Genomic DNA, 17,892 nt, shown 5'->3' on the forward strand with positions numbered 1-17,892 from the left:
ACCTCAAACCCCTGACAATTTAATAATTACATTTCTTCAATCCTGGGCTAGTGAAAATATTTGTTCTGGTCTTGCTTTCCCGCTCCCCTGGAAGAAGCTTTATAGCCCTAATCATCGTAGCTGTGGCATGTACCCAATGTGTTTTGTACTCCTGGCTTCTTAAAAGTCCTCGGAGTAGGTCATGGGTATGACCAGACATCCTTCACATCCTGAATTCCAAATGGACGTGGTAACTACTGCAAACTTGTGTTTTCTGTTTCTTTGATATTATTGTCCCAATTCTGTGCCTCATCCATAGTTCAGTGTTCACGGTGGGATGTTTTATAATCACTTTTTTTGCATCTGTTCTTAGATCCTACTCCTTGGGCAACCTGAGAATCCTCAGTTCTGAGGGGAGCTCATATTATTCATGCCAAGCTTAGAGCAAACAAACGCAGAGACATGGCATGCTACACAGCCCAGCAGCCCTGATGCCAGTCACCAGGTCTGGGCTGCCAGACATTGGCCTATCCTTCTGCCACTTTGGGGGTTCTTTGAAAGCAACTAGAAACACACTACCCAGTAGAACTCATAACAACACCAACAACAATGATAGTTAAGTGCTTACTTAGTGCTTCTTATATGCCAGGAAATTATCTTATTTAACTTTAGAAGGACTTATTTTATCTCCCTTGCACAGTTGAGAAAAACTGAGGCTGACTTTTGCTCAGGACTTCATGAATAGCAAAACAAAATAAAAAGGGAAAACAGCTAGAATTCAAACCCAGATCACTCTGATGCCAGCACTCATTTTCAACCACCCTTGATGATCTCTCTCTTCATAAATAAGCAGGCGTACTCTATGATCTACAAGGACACCCATTAAGAGGTGGAACTTCCCTAGGAGTTCATTTTAGCAGGACCTAAGGTAGACATTAGGGGAATGTGCTATATAAAGCATAATTAAAACCTCAGGTATCATCCTGTGTTCCTCTCCAGGCAGCTATCCTGGTGCCCAGTTCTCTGGGCCCTAAAAGCCAAAGTTTTGTATGTGTCACAGTGTAGTGGGCTACCAGCAATAGATTGTCTATAACGGCAGCAAGGTGGAGCGGAGAGGAAGACAAGATAGCACCATTCCCCTTCCCTTGGACAGACCAATTGTACATTGCCACATACTTGTATGTATTATCTGCTTTAATCCTCCTAACAAAGTCCATTTTACAGATGAGGAAAAGGAATCTCACAGCAGCTTTAGAGGAATTTTTTCAAAGTCATCATACAGCTAAGACAGAGCCAAGATTAAAATTCATCAGTTGACTGCAGAGTCCTTGTTCTACCTTGCCCATAAAATGAAGAAAAGGAAAGTATTTGAACCATCTCAGAAGTGGAAGTGCTACCTCCAGAATAAACACCATAGCACCATTTGACCTCTGTCACTGCACATGATTTTAGAGGAATTATAGAAGTAACAATGGGAGAACTCATGCTCGTACCTAGAACAACTCATCCCCACAACTGGGGGCCCTGGAGTGGATGAGGGCTAGCAGAGAGATAGAAAAAGCTTCAAAGAAGTCTGTGGCTACTCCTCTATTGCCTGACCTCAAATTTTGTACCCGGCTGAGTTAACCAGAGTCAAGCTCCTAAGAAGGCAAGTTAGTGATCATTTATTGCTGTTTGGTTGTCTCACCCCTACCCCAAGTTCTTAAAGCATTTTTCTCAACCGCACATAGTTTACCTTATAGGAAAAATTTCTGGGAAATGCATAAAGGAGCTTAGTCAAGGGGAAAATGGAGACTGAAATCCAACTCACTCTCCTTGCCACACTGTAGACACAGGTACTAGCTACATTCATCTGGAGGAAGGGCTGTCTATATAATTTCACAAAGGTCCACTGGCAAGGAGCTGCATCCACCCAGGGTAAGGATCTTTCTCTAATTCACACAAACGTGCCACCTTGTTAGCACCCCTTAAAGACTGATAACTTGGGTCCTGCCCAGATAATTCGATTCTGGTTTTCAGGTAGCTAGCTAACCTACTCATTGGTAAAGTGCAGTCTTTTCTGACTACTGTCCCTCAAAGATTTATATTAGATTTTCCAGTGTAACTTTTTATGAAAATTCCCATAATATTCCTGTATACCTAATATCTGCATGGCATCACGAAATGTGAAATAGCACCTAGAATAAGAGTGAGGTTCTCTTCCTGGCCTTGCCACTGTTTTCCTGGCTTTGAATGAGTCCTTACATCATCAGTATTTTTTAGCTATAACGAGAGAATTGGATCAGGTGGTTTAAAGAATTCTAAGATTTTGATTCTTAGTGAGAACTCAAGTAGAATTTGTAGGAGCCTCAAAACTGACTCTGAAATTAAAAATAAAATTGCCCTGGGGGAGAGCTGTTCATAACTTGTGGACAGATGGAGGTGAGAATGGGCAGTGATAATCAATCGAAAGGGCTTTCTCTGTAGTTTTCTTGTTTTCAAACCATCCTCGAGGGCTGATTTGTCTCAAAAGCCATGGCTCAGCCTATAGTCCCTACTAAATATATAGGTCTGACTTTTGCAAGAACTGTAGCTGCTCCTTTCTAATACCCTTTTCCTGATATAGGCATATGGTTAAAAGTATAAGTGAGGTGTCTGGAATTACAGCTGTGAAATCTAGATCTCCACTTCTTCCTCCTTTTCTCAACTTATGCCTGATGGAACTAAATACTGGAATGAGAGAATAGAGCTGAATTCAATCCAGATAAAAAATTTGAGCAAAGAAGGTATATCGAGAACGAATCTGGAATAGTTTTCTAGTTCAGTTTGTGGAATTTATCTTTACCATTTCTAATGCAGTTCTCAGGTTAGGGGTTCTTCCTAGATCAGAAGAGAAGAATATTTTCCCCTACACGTAAAATAAACTTATTTAAATACAGAAAGTTGAAAATGATCTATTCATCTGTTTTAAATTAAGAATTGAGAACTTAAAACTGTTATAAATATAATATGTAACAGGAAAACGTGTCAGTTCAAAATTATTGGCTATGAAAGTAGAGAGGAGGTTAGGAAGGAACAAAGAGGAAGAACATAAGATAGACAAACCAAGATGGAGAGACAGCAGCCTAGATTTGCTAATATTAAGCAAGATAAAGTTAAGCACAAAAAGATAACATGGAGACAGACAGTAAACACACGAAAACACATGCAAACAATCAGAGTTGGACAGAGAGAGAGAGTCTTTCATGGAATGGTACCTTATCTTGATATATCTCATTAATTTAAACTAAGCAGCATATCTGACCTGTATACTCACAATTCTACCCCCTATCTCCAGTTTTCTCTAGAGTTACTGAACAGCAACCAGATTATTTCTCCATTCACTACTGCTTCTTTCATGCACACCTCACAGTTGTCATCTTGAATTAGTGAATTCAAGTTCACTGTGCCGGTTTTATTTTACATTTATATTTCAATCAATTCACAAAAGACCACAGTGTAGTGTTATAGCCTTTAATAAGTAATGTGTGCTGGGAAGCTCTCATCTTCAGTCTATTACCCTCTGCACTTACAGAGATTCAGCGTCCTATAAAACCTACAGAATTTGGCACCTAGTTGATTTAGGGATCACCCCAATCCCTAGGACAAGTTGAGGTTTCTAACTCCTCTTTTGCTGATAGCTCAGATTCCATAAAAGGTATCTGACAGAATTCCCAACACTATACTGGGCTTACCATTTTTCTCCTTTTTTTGTGGGGAGAGGGAAAAAGGAGAATCACTTTATTTTTTAATTTTAATTTATTTTTAATAAAAGTACTACATATTTAGGCAAGAAGGCAAACTAGATAGGTCCTGCTAAAGAAAGAATTGTTAATGCATTCTTAGCTCTCAGGGACACCTCCCTCACTTCCTCCACACAAGCTGGCCATTAAAAAATATTAACGAGCAGGAGAATGGGAAGCAATGGAGTCACAAGGATAAAGAATGCCTTGGAGCATCATTTACATTGCATACTATGTATGTCTTCATTGTTTATCACAAGGGGTCATCTTTGAAGGAAAGCAATCTAATGTAGGCCTGGAGATTTTCTACTGATTAAATCAGCCATGATTTAACTCACAGATCATGCAAGGAAATGATACTGACTTTCAGTCTGTTAGCATTCAGCAACATTTCCATACTTCTTTGATACCCTTTGTATTACAAAGGGCTGTGAGCCTGAAAACTTTATTTCCTAAATGTCCTTGTCAGCTAATTTCTTGGCTAGGTCCTATCAATGGAAGAAAACAAAAATGAGAAGGTAGGGATGGGGGCAGGGGAAGACACTTTTCTCTTTAGCTTAGGTTCTGGTAATGTCAGGCACCTGCAGATCACTACAGGCTGCTGCACAATTGAATCCATGGTGGGAAACAATGGGCCCCCAAAGTGTCAGCAGCAAATTGAGCAATTCAAGGGACTGTGGACCCTCAGGCTTTTGCAGCCTCAGTGGGAGTAAAGGCTGTGGGCTTCTTATGAGGTAGTGACATTAATTAGTAACAGTGGTGCTGGCACAGCATCAACAGCATTGTACTCATGGACAAGTCTGGACAACGTCACTTAAGGTCACTTAAGCTCGGCCTTAGGACAAAGAGTGGCTTCTGACAGTTAATAGTATCTAGCAAACATCGCTTTTCCTTTTCAATCTTCCAGACCATCCTATTTGCATAACAAACTTATATTAAATTCCCTCTCTTTGTAGTATTGACTTTTTTTTCTACCTAGACATTTTTGTAACTGTGGATAAGATTAAAAAAAAAAATAACAAGCAATATATGTAGTCCCTCTGAGGCTTTTAAGTATTGGAAAGATCACATATGTAATATAGAATACCAAGATATAAAATGTTTCAAGAAAAATGTCATCCTCCAAAGAATAAACTGCAAGAAAGTACGAAAATGGATTTAGGAAAAAAAAAAAACTTTAACTTTTAGAAGTGAAAAACAAATTGGTGAAATAAGTCATGGATAAGTTAAACGTCATATTAGAAAGTTAAAGAGAATTAGTGAACTGAAAGGTGGCTCTAAGGAAATTACAGAGAGACAAAGAGATAAAAATATAAAAGAAAATGAGAAATATTAAATGTGGAAAAGTAGAAAAAACATTTGATCATCTCTATGCATTAAGAAAACAAAATTCTATGTTGGTTCGTGGAGAAAAAAACTCAAAGACAAGTAGGAATAGAAGAGAATAATGTCTTTAACCTGATTAAGATAACTACAAAAAAAACAAAAACAAAGATTAAAAAATTCAACCTTATCACACTCATTGTAAATATGGAAACATTAGAAGCATTCCCTGTATAATTTCAAAAGAATAAGCGTGCTACTACCACCATTTCTACACCACATTGCACTGGAGGACTAGAAAGGAGAAATGAAAACTGTCATTATTTTTATGTGATATGATTGTTTATTTATAGAACAAAACATCTGCCAAACCTTATTCAAAATAATAAGAGACTTGCTCACTGTGGCTGGTTATATGATCAACATGTAAAAGTCAACTGTGTTTATATACATGAATAAACTAGTAGAAAAATTAATTTTTAAAAACTCACAGTAGCAACAAAAAATATAAAGTATTTAGAAAAAAAACCTTTAAAAATGTGCGAAATGGACCATAGAAAATTGGAATGCTTTCCTGAAAGACATGAAAGAAAATCTAAATAAATGGAGAAATATCTCATGTTCATAGGTGCTATATTTAATATTGAAAAGATGTCAGTTGTCCACAAGTCGATTTGTAAATGCAATCCAAACACAGTTAAAATCTCAATACTTTTATTTACTTACTTTTTTTGGTGGAATTTGACAAGCTGATTCTACATGGAAGAGTAAAAGGCTAAGAACTGTCAAAATTCTTCTGAGGAAGGAAGGCTTTTCCTATCAAGAATTAATATAAAACTACAGTTCATTGACATGGTACATTATATGAACGGGGATAGAAAAATGGAATAGAATAGACTGGCCAAAAACAATTTCACAAATACAGGGAACTTTTTTATGTGACAGTGGTGCTATTGTACATTAGTGAGGAATGGAGGAGTATTTAATAAACAGAATAAATGTTTATCTTTATGAGGAAAAAAGTAAAATTTTTCACCTACCTCATATTACATCAAAATAAACTTCAAAAATAAACCAAACAATAAGTACCCAAAAATAAATTTCAAAAGCAAATTTTTAAGACTTAAATAAAAACACAGATTAATACCTTTCTGGGGCTAGGAAAAAAATTCTTAAATATGGCACACAAAATGTTCATCGTAAAGAACATAGTGATTATTTTGACCGCATTAAAATAAAGAACTTCTAGACATCAAAGAACACTTGAAAGAGAGTGAAAAGGCAAGACATAAACTAAGAAATGATATTTGCTACCCATAAAAATGATTTCCTCGTGGACTGAAAAGTGAACAAACAGCTCAATAGGAAAATACACAAAAGAATAAACTGGCATTTACAGAAGTGGAAACATATATGGTCAATAAACATTCAGAGCTTAACAATAATATTAATAATCAGGGATCCAGAAACCATGATCACAATGAAGGAAGTGTTTTCAGATTACAATGAAATTAAGAGGCTATTCTTAACTAGAAAACCCCAACACTTTTAGAAATTAAAAATCAACTTCTAAATACCCATGGGTCAAATAAACAAAGAAAATCTGAAAATATTTAGAACTGAACAATAATAATGAAAATCAAAACTTGTGGTTGGAAGGTAAATCAGAACTTGGAGAAAAATTTATAGCCTTAAATATTTACATTGTAAAACTAGAAAAACTGCAGATAAATGAGTAGTTCATCTACTTTGTGACAGTAGAAGAGAGCAGCAAAATAACTCACTAAATTAGAAAAAGTTAATAAAAAATTAATGATATAAAAATACATTGAGAGTGTCTAAAGAGCCAAATTTAGTTGTTTGAAAAGCTTGAAAAAATTGATTACTCCAATAAGATTAATGAAAAAATAGAAAATGGAAAAATAAGCAAAATCAGAATGGAATAGTAGACAGAACCATGGATGGTGCACAGAACATATTATAAACAATTTTATGCCAATAAATTTTAAAATTAAAATGAAACTGGCAAATGCTTAGAAAACTACTTTTGAACACTGACATAAAAAATGGAATTGACCTATAACTATTAGATAAATTAGTAATAAAAAAAAATCCATACCTAGATGATTTTTAGTCTACCATACATCCCAGGAGAAAATAATCACGATCTCACACAAAGTAGTTCAGAGTATAGGAAAAGAAAGACTATCCCTCAATTCACTTCTTAGGTTCACATAACCTAGACATATAAATTTGATTAGAATAGTCTGAGAAAAGAAAATTATAATGGCTTATGTAACTTGTTAACATAGATTCTAAAATATTAGCAATGCATAGAAAGGACAATCCATTGTAGTCTAGTTGATTTATCCCTGGAGTGTTAAGTTTGATTTGACATTAAAAAATCAATATAATTTGCCACATTAGGATAATAAATAAAAAAATCTTGTGATTGCTTTAATGTTATAGAAACATTTTAATTAAATTTTTAAATTAAAATTCAACATCCATTCGTGTTATGAATGAAGATAGTATGACTATGTAGCTGTATAATTTTTTAAAAAATCTATGCATAAATGATTTGAATTAGAATTTAGGAAGCTTCTGGTTACAAAATGTATATATAAAAACCATATATATGGTTTCTATATATGATATACAGCTATGTCAGATATGGAAACAAATCCAGGTAGATTAAAGACCTAACGAATAAGAAAGAAAAATAAACTTTTTAGAAGACAAAATAGGAAAAAAAAAATCCTCTTAGTTTTAGAGTGGGTGAGGATTTCTCAAACAGAAGCATCAACTATAAAGACAATGATAATTTTGACTACATCTAAATTAATAACCTCCATCAAAATACATCATAAAGAGAGTAAAAAGAAAAGTCTACATTAAGGGTAATATCTATAGTACATATAACTATTAAAATCTAATATGCATAACATATTTTAAATGTTCTGAAAAATCAATAAGAAAACATTATCAGCCCAGTGAAAAATGGTTAAAGATTTAAATAGGGTGTTCATAAAATAGCCAATTAATTAACTTCACTAATAATCAGGGAAATGTAAATTAAAAACACAGTGTTGTACTTCTAAAATCTACTCATCAGAAGTGTGGGCTCACTCCTGATGGTTTCCTTACCTTCTCAGAGCAGCTCCCAATTTCACAGACATTCTGTGAAATTCACTAACAGGCTCTTCCACCAACAGGTACCAAACTCCTAAGCTCCAGCCGTCAGGGTTTCAAAGTTCAATGCTCTGCCCTCTGCTGGCCTGACTCAAATTTTGTAGCTTTGCTTTTACTCCAAGATTAGGGTGGCTCCTACTGTTAAGTGCTAGAGTTTTGCCGAGAGCTTTACCCTAGATCAACTGCTTGACCAATTCCCGTTGTTCTTGGGTCACTTTTCTTATCTTGTGACATTTCCGATTCATAGAGAACTTGGAAATGCTTATGCTATTTTACAATTTTCTGCAAATGTTTCATGAGACTCTCCAAAAGGGATTCTTTTCTTGCTAAGGCTGCTTCCCTGCTCATGGCTTAATCCCTCCAGTGACATTTTCTTCTAAGGCCAAGGCCTGAGGCTTGCTCTACTTTGTAAGGTACCTAGATCCTCTCTTGGTCCTCAAGTATGTTGTGCAGTACTTCACTGATATCCTTAAAATGGAGTTAGCATCTCTTCTCTGAGGTACTATATCCTGAAAGTCTACAGCGATATCAGTTGCTTCCAGTCTATTCAGATTAAGACTGTTCTCATGAAAATGTGTATACATACTGCCTACAATGGCCATGAGCACTCATCCTGTGTGTAAAACCCAAGACAATCTGCTTCCAATCTGCTCTAGACAGAATGCACAATTTTTTAAAATCATCTATTGTAAGATAATCTCTCATCATAGCATAGTGCCAACACTCTCATCATAATTCAGTATCAACACAAGGTATGTTACTGAAAATTTACCTGGAAACTCAAGATTTGCCATTATAATTCAAAACCTTAACAAGAATAGGATTTTCTTTGCTCTCTATCCCTTCTTGACCTTCCTAGACTTAGTTTAGAATCCATTTCCTTAGAATACTTGTGTGTGTGTTTCAGTGTGTATACATATATACCTTTCCATCATTGAAATTAGCTTCTCTCCATAAGGATTTCACAAGTCTAAGGGATCTTAATTAGATTTTTATTTACTGGCCTACAGGTTTTGATAACTCACTAAAATCTTTTATCCTTCAAGAGGAACACTTTAGCCTCAATTCTAAACTTGACCCAATATTACTCTATTTACCTAAAATATTTCTTTTGCATCTATGTCAGTTATGGGAAATTTATTCCTCATCCATATTTAATTGTTTCAATGTTACATTGATATTTCTGGAATTTTTCTAATTATTACTCAAGAAAAATTTTACTTGTACATATAGAAGTACAACTAAGAAAATGGAGAAAAGAGTCATTTTTAGAATAAAATGCACACACTGGGTAAGGCACCCAAACTTCACCTAGTTTTCTCTTAAATAACAAAATATGTCTTTCCCACAGAAAACAGTCATTTAACAGATATGTATAGGTAACATCCATGTAAAGGTTTGAATTAAATAATGGAATCATAAAAATATATATAATACATTGTCTTATTCTCAAACATTCCCTTAGATAATTATGTTTAGATTTTGACAGCCACTTTAGAAGTAAGTCTTTTGTTTAATAAAATTTATCGAGTGCCTATCATATTCCAGGACCATGTTAGGAGCCAGAGATTCAGTTATAAATATGAAAACACAGTTCTAGTTCTCATGGAGCCTGGATTCTGGAGAGGAAACTAGTAGTACCTATAGGATAGGGTGATGTGAATGCACAGAGGTCACCTAACTTAGTCTTGGAGGGATAGAGAAGGGTTCCCCAAGGTAGAAATATCTAATGCAGTTGGAAGAATGAGTCGGAATTAGCTAGGTACAGACCAGGAGGTAGGGGATGAGGTGGGAGAGGCAGGTGAAGAAAGTTTAAGGGAACATCCTATGGAAATGCTGACTGCTAAGGAAGAGAGATGTGTTTGAGGTATTGTGAGGGTTCAGTTCGGTTGAAGCACACAGAGCAATGTGGGAGTGAGGAGAGATTAAGCTGGAGAAGAAAATTGCTCAAATCATGCTGATATTCTATGTTTGTTTTTGGTAAGGAACTAGGAGAGTTGTGCACTGATTTTACAGTAAATAGCTTTAAAACTTTTGTCAAAAATGTCATGGATGTGATAAAAACAATAAGAGTCAGGGTAAGCCTTGCTCCAGTAACAAGGAGAGCCTAAACACTCTGTAACTTGGAAAATAGTTTTATTTCTTTCTCACTTTCTAGGACTTAGTAGTTTCAGGTCAGTAATTAGGCATAGGAAATGGGGAAAGAGGGCTCTACTCCTTGCAGAGACCCGTATAAAGACCTTATTAACACATGGCTTCAAATGTCACCACCCCAGGTAGATAGAAGGGAAAAAGCAGATTGCAAGTAGGTGGCTGTAATAGGCCAGGCCTGAAGGTAGTATACAGTGCATCCTCTCATATTCCATTAGTCAGAACCCAGTCACGTGGCTACACTAACTAAAAGGAGCCTGGAATATGGAGCCCAGCTATACACCAGAAAGAAGAGGATGAGGTGACCTTTGCCACAGTAATAAAGGGAAGAGCCAGTGGACTATGAGGCAGAACCTTTGCTCACATTTTCCCCTCAAAGCCCTTTGTCTGCGTGCCTCCAATTATCTCATAGTCCTTGTCTTCTTCCAATTTCTAACTCCATCATGCAGTTGGATATAGGCGCCCTTGGATTATTTATCTCAGTTCTAGCCACTAGTCGTTCCTCAGCTACATTCAATACTTAGAATGACTCAACACAACAGGCTTTCTGCTTTCCCAGCTTGGCCTGTTTTAAGGGAAGAGTCCAATCCTGCTGGTCAGTTGGAGTAACCAGAAATGCTGGTTGGTGAATCAGTAGGTGGCACTCTGTGTTAACAAGACACCAGTTCCAAAGCAACACACACATAATGCGTGCAAGGAGAACACAATATTGGCTTACTTGACCTACTTCCTCAAGACGCAATTTTCAAAAAGAGTGACTACACCAGACAGTCCAGTGGATTAGTAAAAACAAAGATGTCAACATGCTCTTAACTGACTGCCATATGAACATAATAACTTTCATTAGTAGTGCTCATCTCTTATTTGTTAGTCTTTTTTTTTAATCTTTCCCTAAAATGTCTTTTCCAAGAAGCCCTCCTTTAATCACTTCTGTTTGATTCATATTGTTCCTTTATATTTTACATTATATCCTAGTTAACCTAGCTAGGCCCCTGGATCAGTCAGGATAGGCCAAACAATGCTGAGGTAACAAATAATGCAAAAATCTCAGTGGCCTAAATCACTAAAAGCATATTTCTTCCTCATATTCCATGTATATTATGGATCGGTAGCAGGCTCTGTTCATGTCATACTCAGAGACCCCGTCCAGACTGACAAGAAGCTTCATCCTGAAGTGTGTTTTATAATCATCATTTTAGGGTGAAGTGAATGTAGGGAAATACACACTGGCTTTTACAGCTTGTCCATTCATATTTTATTGATCAAAGGAAATCACATGGTCACAATTAACTGCAAACCAATAAGAAGCAAAGGGTAAATTAAATTAACAAATATTACCTTCTATTTGCATCAGTCTTACAACTTTAATGCACTTTCTTAAACATCTCAGGAAGGTAGGAAAAGTAGGTTAACAATTTTCTCATTTTACATATGAGAAAAACAAGGCTTAGAGAGATTAATTTATTTTAAGGCCAAACATATTCCTTTAGGTTAGGTTATCATGACTGCTAGGGTTTTAAAAAATTAATTATCTACAAGTTTCAACATCATATTTGTAATGTTCGAATGAACAAGTGCCAATGCTGTGGCACTAGCCTGGTGTTCAGACCAAACAACATTTCTCTAGCTATGTTGCCACGAGCAATCAAAAGAATTTCAAGTTCTTTAAAACCTCTCCTCTCAATTATTCTCGGAGTCTCAGGGGATATTTACTATGTGCTATATGGTCAGCCGGGTGCCATGCGTCCTCTGTCCTTGATCTGACCTCATCGTGACACTTCTCTCTAAGCCCTTGATGCCTGTGTTAAAGGAACGCGTGTCCCCCACCTCCACCCCAGACAACTCAGAGGAGTTGTCTTCTCCCACCTGGGAATCCAGTACCCATAGTGTGAATTAATTACTCTTTTAGCTTTTATTGACTCTTTTGTTTTAGCTCTTTCTCTTTCAGACTCAAACATGAGCCTTTAGCCACTCTGACAGAGCATCTCCCTGTTCTCATGGGTCAGATTGTGGGCCTCAGCTCTCTTCTCTCCTAAAGATAAACTCATCCCCAGAAGGCCCTTCGGTCACTTATGCACAGACACCTGGTGAGTCCACCATACCCAGCTCCCAGATGTGTCCATTCTTCTTTGACTGTCTTATCAAATGGATCTGCTTGCTACAATATTTGAGAAAGGCATAGATGGGTTCCTCCATATAGCAAATATATATATATATATATATATATATATATATATATATATATATTACTAGTTAATTTAATGGATTTAAGCATATCAGTATTTCATGACTCGTACAAAGAGCATCATGCATTTGAGATGTCCTGCCACCTAAATGAGTGATAATAATTGATATAAGATAATGAACTCCAAGGCCCAAATTTACATTTTAGTCTCAGATCTGTGCCCTTCGAGTAACTTTGGGAAAGTCAGTTAGCCCTTTCATCATTCATAAAATGAAGGAAGTAGCATAGTTGGATTTTTAAGGACTTTTTCAACTATAGAATTTGTGATTAGTAGGTAAGATTTATTATTTACAATTACTGTCAACAGGTGGCAGCAAAAAACCAGTCTTCAGTGAGTTAAGAAAAGAGAAAGCTAGCTGCTTTGATTTATCTTCAGAATTTTAGAGAACATTTAGTTAATTTTGTTTATCTTAAACAGATGAGAAAATGAAAGCACCACATTTAAAGACTCTGCGATAGAAGGAAAATGTATTCAATATATGTTGTAAAATAAATTGAAAAGTACAGCTTTTAAGATGAATGTTTAATATGAATTTACTATCTTTCTTCTAGTTGTTTTGAACGTGCCCATGGCTAAAGTTCTCAGGACACTAAAACTGCCATATGAAGTGATATTCAGAACAGGTTTATTATGTCTTTATCTTTAACCTAGATATGAAAGCATGGACTAACAACTTTAAGGATTTCATTTTGTATGCTGTATAAGTTTGGCATTTTTGTATTAATGGTGTTGAGAAAAAGTTAATGTGCGCAACAACATACAATAACATTACATTTTACATTTTACCATAGCTCGAATCTCATTAAAATGAATTCCAAAGAACTACTAAAAAGTGTAAAACCATGTTTATTAAAATCTTGCTGATTTTAACATTTTGAAGTGAATGGGCTGTTTATGAAACTTTGACATTTTTACTACTCATGAGTTTTGTTGCAGTGAACTAGAACATTAATATTAAAAAATGAATAATTTATTAAAATGTCAATGCAAATGTATTTATGCACTTAGTTCCATTTCATTTAATGTTATTAATAAAACAATGATATATGGAACTGGGTAAAATGCTATAGAAAAGACTCTTAAAGATGGGTGCTTTATTGTAGGCAGTCTCTGAAAGGAATTTATAATTTTAATAATGTAAGTATTTAGATAGTATATCGCTCATGAAAAATTAAAGAGGGTATGTAAACTATAGTCTTGAGCTCTTCCTGAACTACAGGCTTGTACATTCAACTGCCTTCTTGACATCTCTATTAAGGCTTAGTGTAGACAAAAAAGGTTTAGTTTAGACAAAAGAGAACTTTACATGAATATGTAACTTTAAGTAATTTAGATAATCAAGTCCTTTAATCGGGAGATTTAATTATGTTATTTATTAGCAGTGTTTGAATCTTCATTAAATTCTTTATGTTAAAAAAAAATATTAGTTTAAAATCAGCCTTCATCAAGTCAACCATCAAGATTACAGAGGAAACATAGACAGAGAAATACTTTAAAATACAAGGTACAATCCCTGTTGGTTGATTAGGAATACATAATTTACATAAAATTCTGGAAAACACTCTCAAACTTTTAAAAAAGTACATCCTTCTCTGATGTCACAAATTCCTATTTAATAGCTGAAGAGTTGATTGATGAAATGACAGGCATGCAGCCCAATACTCTCCAAACTTCACATTAATTTTTTTGTGCTTAAACTAGTGCTTACCCCCATTCATGTGCCATAATACTCTTACTTCTTCCAGAGAAGATATAAGTTAGTGTCTATAGCTGTACTGCCCAAGTAGGTACCCACTAGCTACATGTGGCTACTTAAATGTAAATTAGATGCAATTAAAATTTATTTCCTCAGTCACATTAGCCCCATTTTGAGTGCTCGGTAGCCATCTGGCTAGTGGCTACCATTTTGGATAACACAGATACAGCACATTTCCATTATTACAAAAGGTTTTACTGGATAGCACTGGTCTAGGATGTGGAACACTGTGGCCCTCTGTGTGTTCAGGTGTCATTTTTCCTATATATAACACACAACTTTTACAACTGGCAAAATAAGAAATACACATTAGAAGGAAATTACACATTTGCTTTGAAATTGATCTCAACCGAATTATTATCTTTTTGTAGTAAAGTTGATGTTATTGTTTGGCTTGAATATGTGACAAAAAATAAAATATCATGATATCTTTGAAAGAAAATGTCTCTTGATGAAATCCTTTTCTAAGGTAACTTAGGATTATCTAATATAGGATAATTTCTTTTCTTCTATTTAGAAGGCACTCGGTCTTTTATTTTGGATCCGATAAACTGTATCTATCTAGCTATAGCTGGACATGTGCCACCAAATGGAAAAGTTAGGCAATAGTACAATAGATTATTTGACCTGCTTCATCTTGGGCTATCTTGGCTGTCTGTATTTAAGAAGTCCAGGCACAGGACATTTAATCATAGTAGACTGTGGTATCTGGCTATTGATCTCTGAGTGAATCTTGTTAATGCTGCTACTTATTCTACTTTATAATAGCTGTGGTGAGTCAGCCAACTCTAAGTAGCTACTTATTCTCCGTTACAGCCTGGAGTTTTAGAAACATGTTAAACCAAAGTGTTTTTCCCACTGAAAATATCTACTACATTATTTTGTGTTGGCATGATACTCTAGAACAATATTTAAGGACACTATTGTCCCCTTTCTATAACGAAAAATACCTCTGAGAGAAGCTCTCAGTAAGGATAAATATATCTTTGCTGGACAGCAAAATAGTTATAATATTTCAGATGCAGTGCATGGTGCTCATATCCCAGACAGAATCTTTGGGTCCAATACATGATATTGTGCATTTTTTGTGATACCTAATAATGGTTGGCTTTATTTTTAATTTGCTCGGAATGTTAGATTACATAATAAAAGGTGATTCTAACAATTCTAAATTATTACAACTTAGATCCAGAATAAAAAAACCTGACTTGTCTCTAGAACAGATACCCTGGGTTCATAAAGGTGTTATGAAATCTAATAGCCTTGCCTAAGCATCGGGATGCCCATGCCCCTTTGTTTGGGAAAGTAGAAGGGGTATAGAAAGCTCGCTGGACATACAAAATTATGAAGAAATATAAGAGTATACCTCCTGCATGTATTTTTAAAGAACAAACTTACTGAATGAATCATCATCTAACAGAATGTTATCTACCTGTTGAAAAAGGTAGATAGCAAAGAGCTTTAGCTATCACAAGAGCTAAATGAAACATAAACACCTAGACCTTTTCTCAACTCCAATTCATGCTGCCTTAGGGTCAATCTTAAGCAAGTGTGCCTGGCAGTGCTAGCTGTACAATGAGCAATCTGCACAACTATTAAAGATTGCCTAAATTAAGGCATTTTAGTTACAACATCAGAGATCCTCAGTTATTCCAAGAAATGATGGAAAATTAAAGAAGAATGTTCTTTCCCTGAAGCTAGTGCCTAACTAACATCTCTTTGAGGTCACAGAAGTGGAGCATATGGAGCTGAAAGGTATGGTAAATGCTTTCTCTTTCTGAGATGTTCTGAGATATAAGTTGAAAACTTGCTCAGACTGAGCCAGTAGTAGTCTGCATAGACTTGCCTGCTCTGACACTCTAGGGATTTAGAACAGCTTTAAAGCAAAGAATCAAGAACGTTAATGATCTTTAAAGTGCCATATTCAGCTATTGCAATGTCTAGATCATTTTGAATTTTAAGTTATTGGGAAATATTGGGCAATTATACAAAAATTTCTGATTGTGAGATTGATCTCTCCTTAGGAATTAACTGATCAAAAGCAAAGCAGACTGTGAACAGAGTGACAGATATCTAAGAATGAGATTCCTTATGTTCAATTGGCATTTTTTATAGCAGGTCTTCATAGTTTGAGGACATAGAGTCGGGGTGGGGGCTGGCTTGGGTTGCCTTCTGGTTCTGCCTCTCTGTTCCTTACTAGCCCATTCATCAAATAAAGAGTTTGGGAGAGAATACTTCCAAAATCTCTTCCAATCTTCAGGTGCAACTCGTTTGTGTTTTATTCAAATTTATAGAAAGAGCACATCATAAAAGAATATTTTTAGAATAGTACTAACCCACAAAGACTGGTATATATTTCTCAATTATAACTCTCATGTTGAAGAAATCTTTAATCTCTAACATTGGTATATGAAATTGCCCCTCCTTTATCCTTACTTTATTTACTTTTTAAAATTAAACCTTTAAAATTTTAACTATTTTGAAATAGTTTTAGATTTACAAAGAGCTCTCATTTACCTTGCACCTAGTTGCAAAGATACTATAGAGAGTTCCCATATACCTTGTGTCCAGTTTCCCTTATTATTAACATCTTATATTACTATGGTACTTTTGTTATAACTAATGAGCCAATTTTAATATGTTGACATTAACTAAAATCCATACTTTATTCGGATTTCCTTAATTTTTGCCTAATGTCTTTTTCTGTTCTAGGAAATAGCCCATCCAGGTCACTGCATAACATTTAGTTATCTTTCCTTAGGCAACTCTTGGTTGTTTCAGTTTCTCCCACTTTTTTTGTTGTTGTTTTTAATGATCTTGACAATTTTGTGGAGTACTGGTGAGATATTTTGTAGGATGTCCCTCAGTTGGGATTTGTCCGATGTTTTTCTCATGATTGGACTGGAATTGGGGCTTTTGAGGAGAAAGACCACAGATGTAAAGTGTCGTCTCATCACATTATCTCAAGGGTACACACTAGCAGCGAGATAGGACAGTTGCTGTCGACCTTGATCACTTGGGTGAAGTAGAGTTTGTGGGATGCAACAAAAGTTTTGTTAAATTCTTACAAACCTTGGGGGAAAATTGCTGGGGGTAAGGGGAGGAGAAGGGCCATGGCTAGTCCTTCTTTTATATTTATTTCTCCCTTCTCTTGAGGGGAGTTGTATTGATCCTCAAGTAGTGCAAAACAACATGATTCTCTCTCTGCTCCCCTCTCCCCTAAGGTCCAAATGGAAATAATCTATTACTTTAAAGGTAGAGGAAAACATGCTTCCTTTTAATTACTTTAGCAGTGATTGGAGAGGTCTTGGTCAACTGCACTTTTCTAAGTTCTAGCTACGGGAATCTCAGCATTTCCGTTGAATAGTTTCTGTGCTTCAGCACCCTTGAAACTTCCTTTTGTCTCCCTTCTTAGGAACAACAAATTTCCAAAGTGTGAATGTTTATGCCCAACAAAACATTTTCAGTCATTATTTTATCTTAT

This window comes from Rousettus aegyptiacus, unplaced genomic scaffold (assembly GCF_014176215.1).
Source record: "Rousettus aegyptiacus isolate mRouAeg1 unplaced genomic scaffold, mRouAeg1.p scaffold_m13_p_1, whole genome shotgun sequence".
NCBI classification, from domain to species: Eukaryota; Metazoa; Chordata; class Mammalia; order Chiroptera; family Pteropodidae; genus Rousettus; species Rousettus aegyptiacus.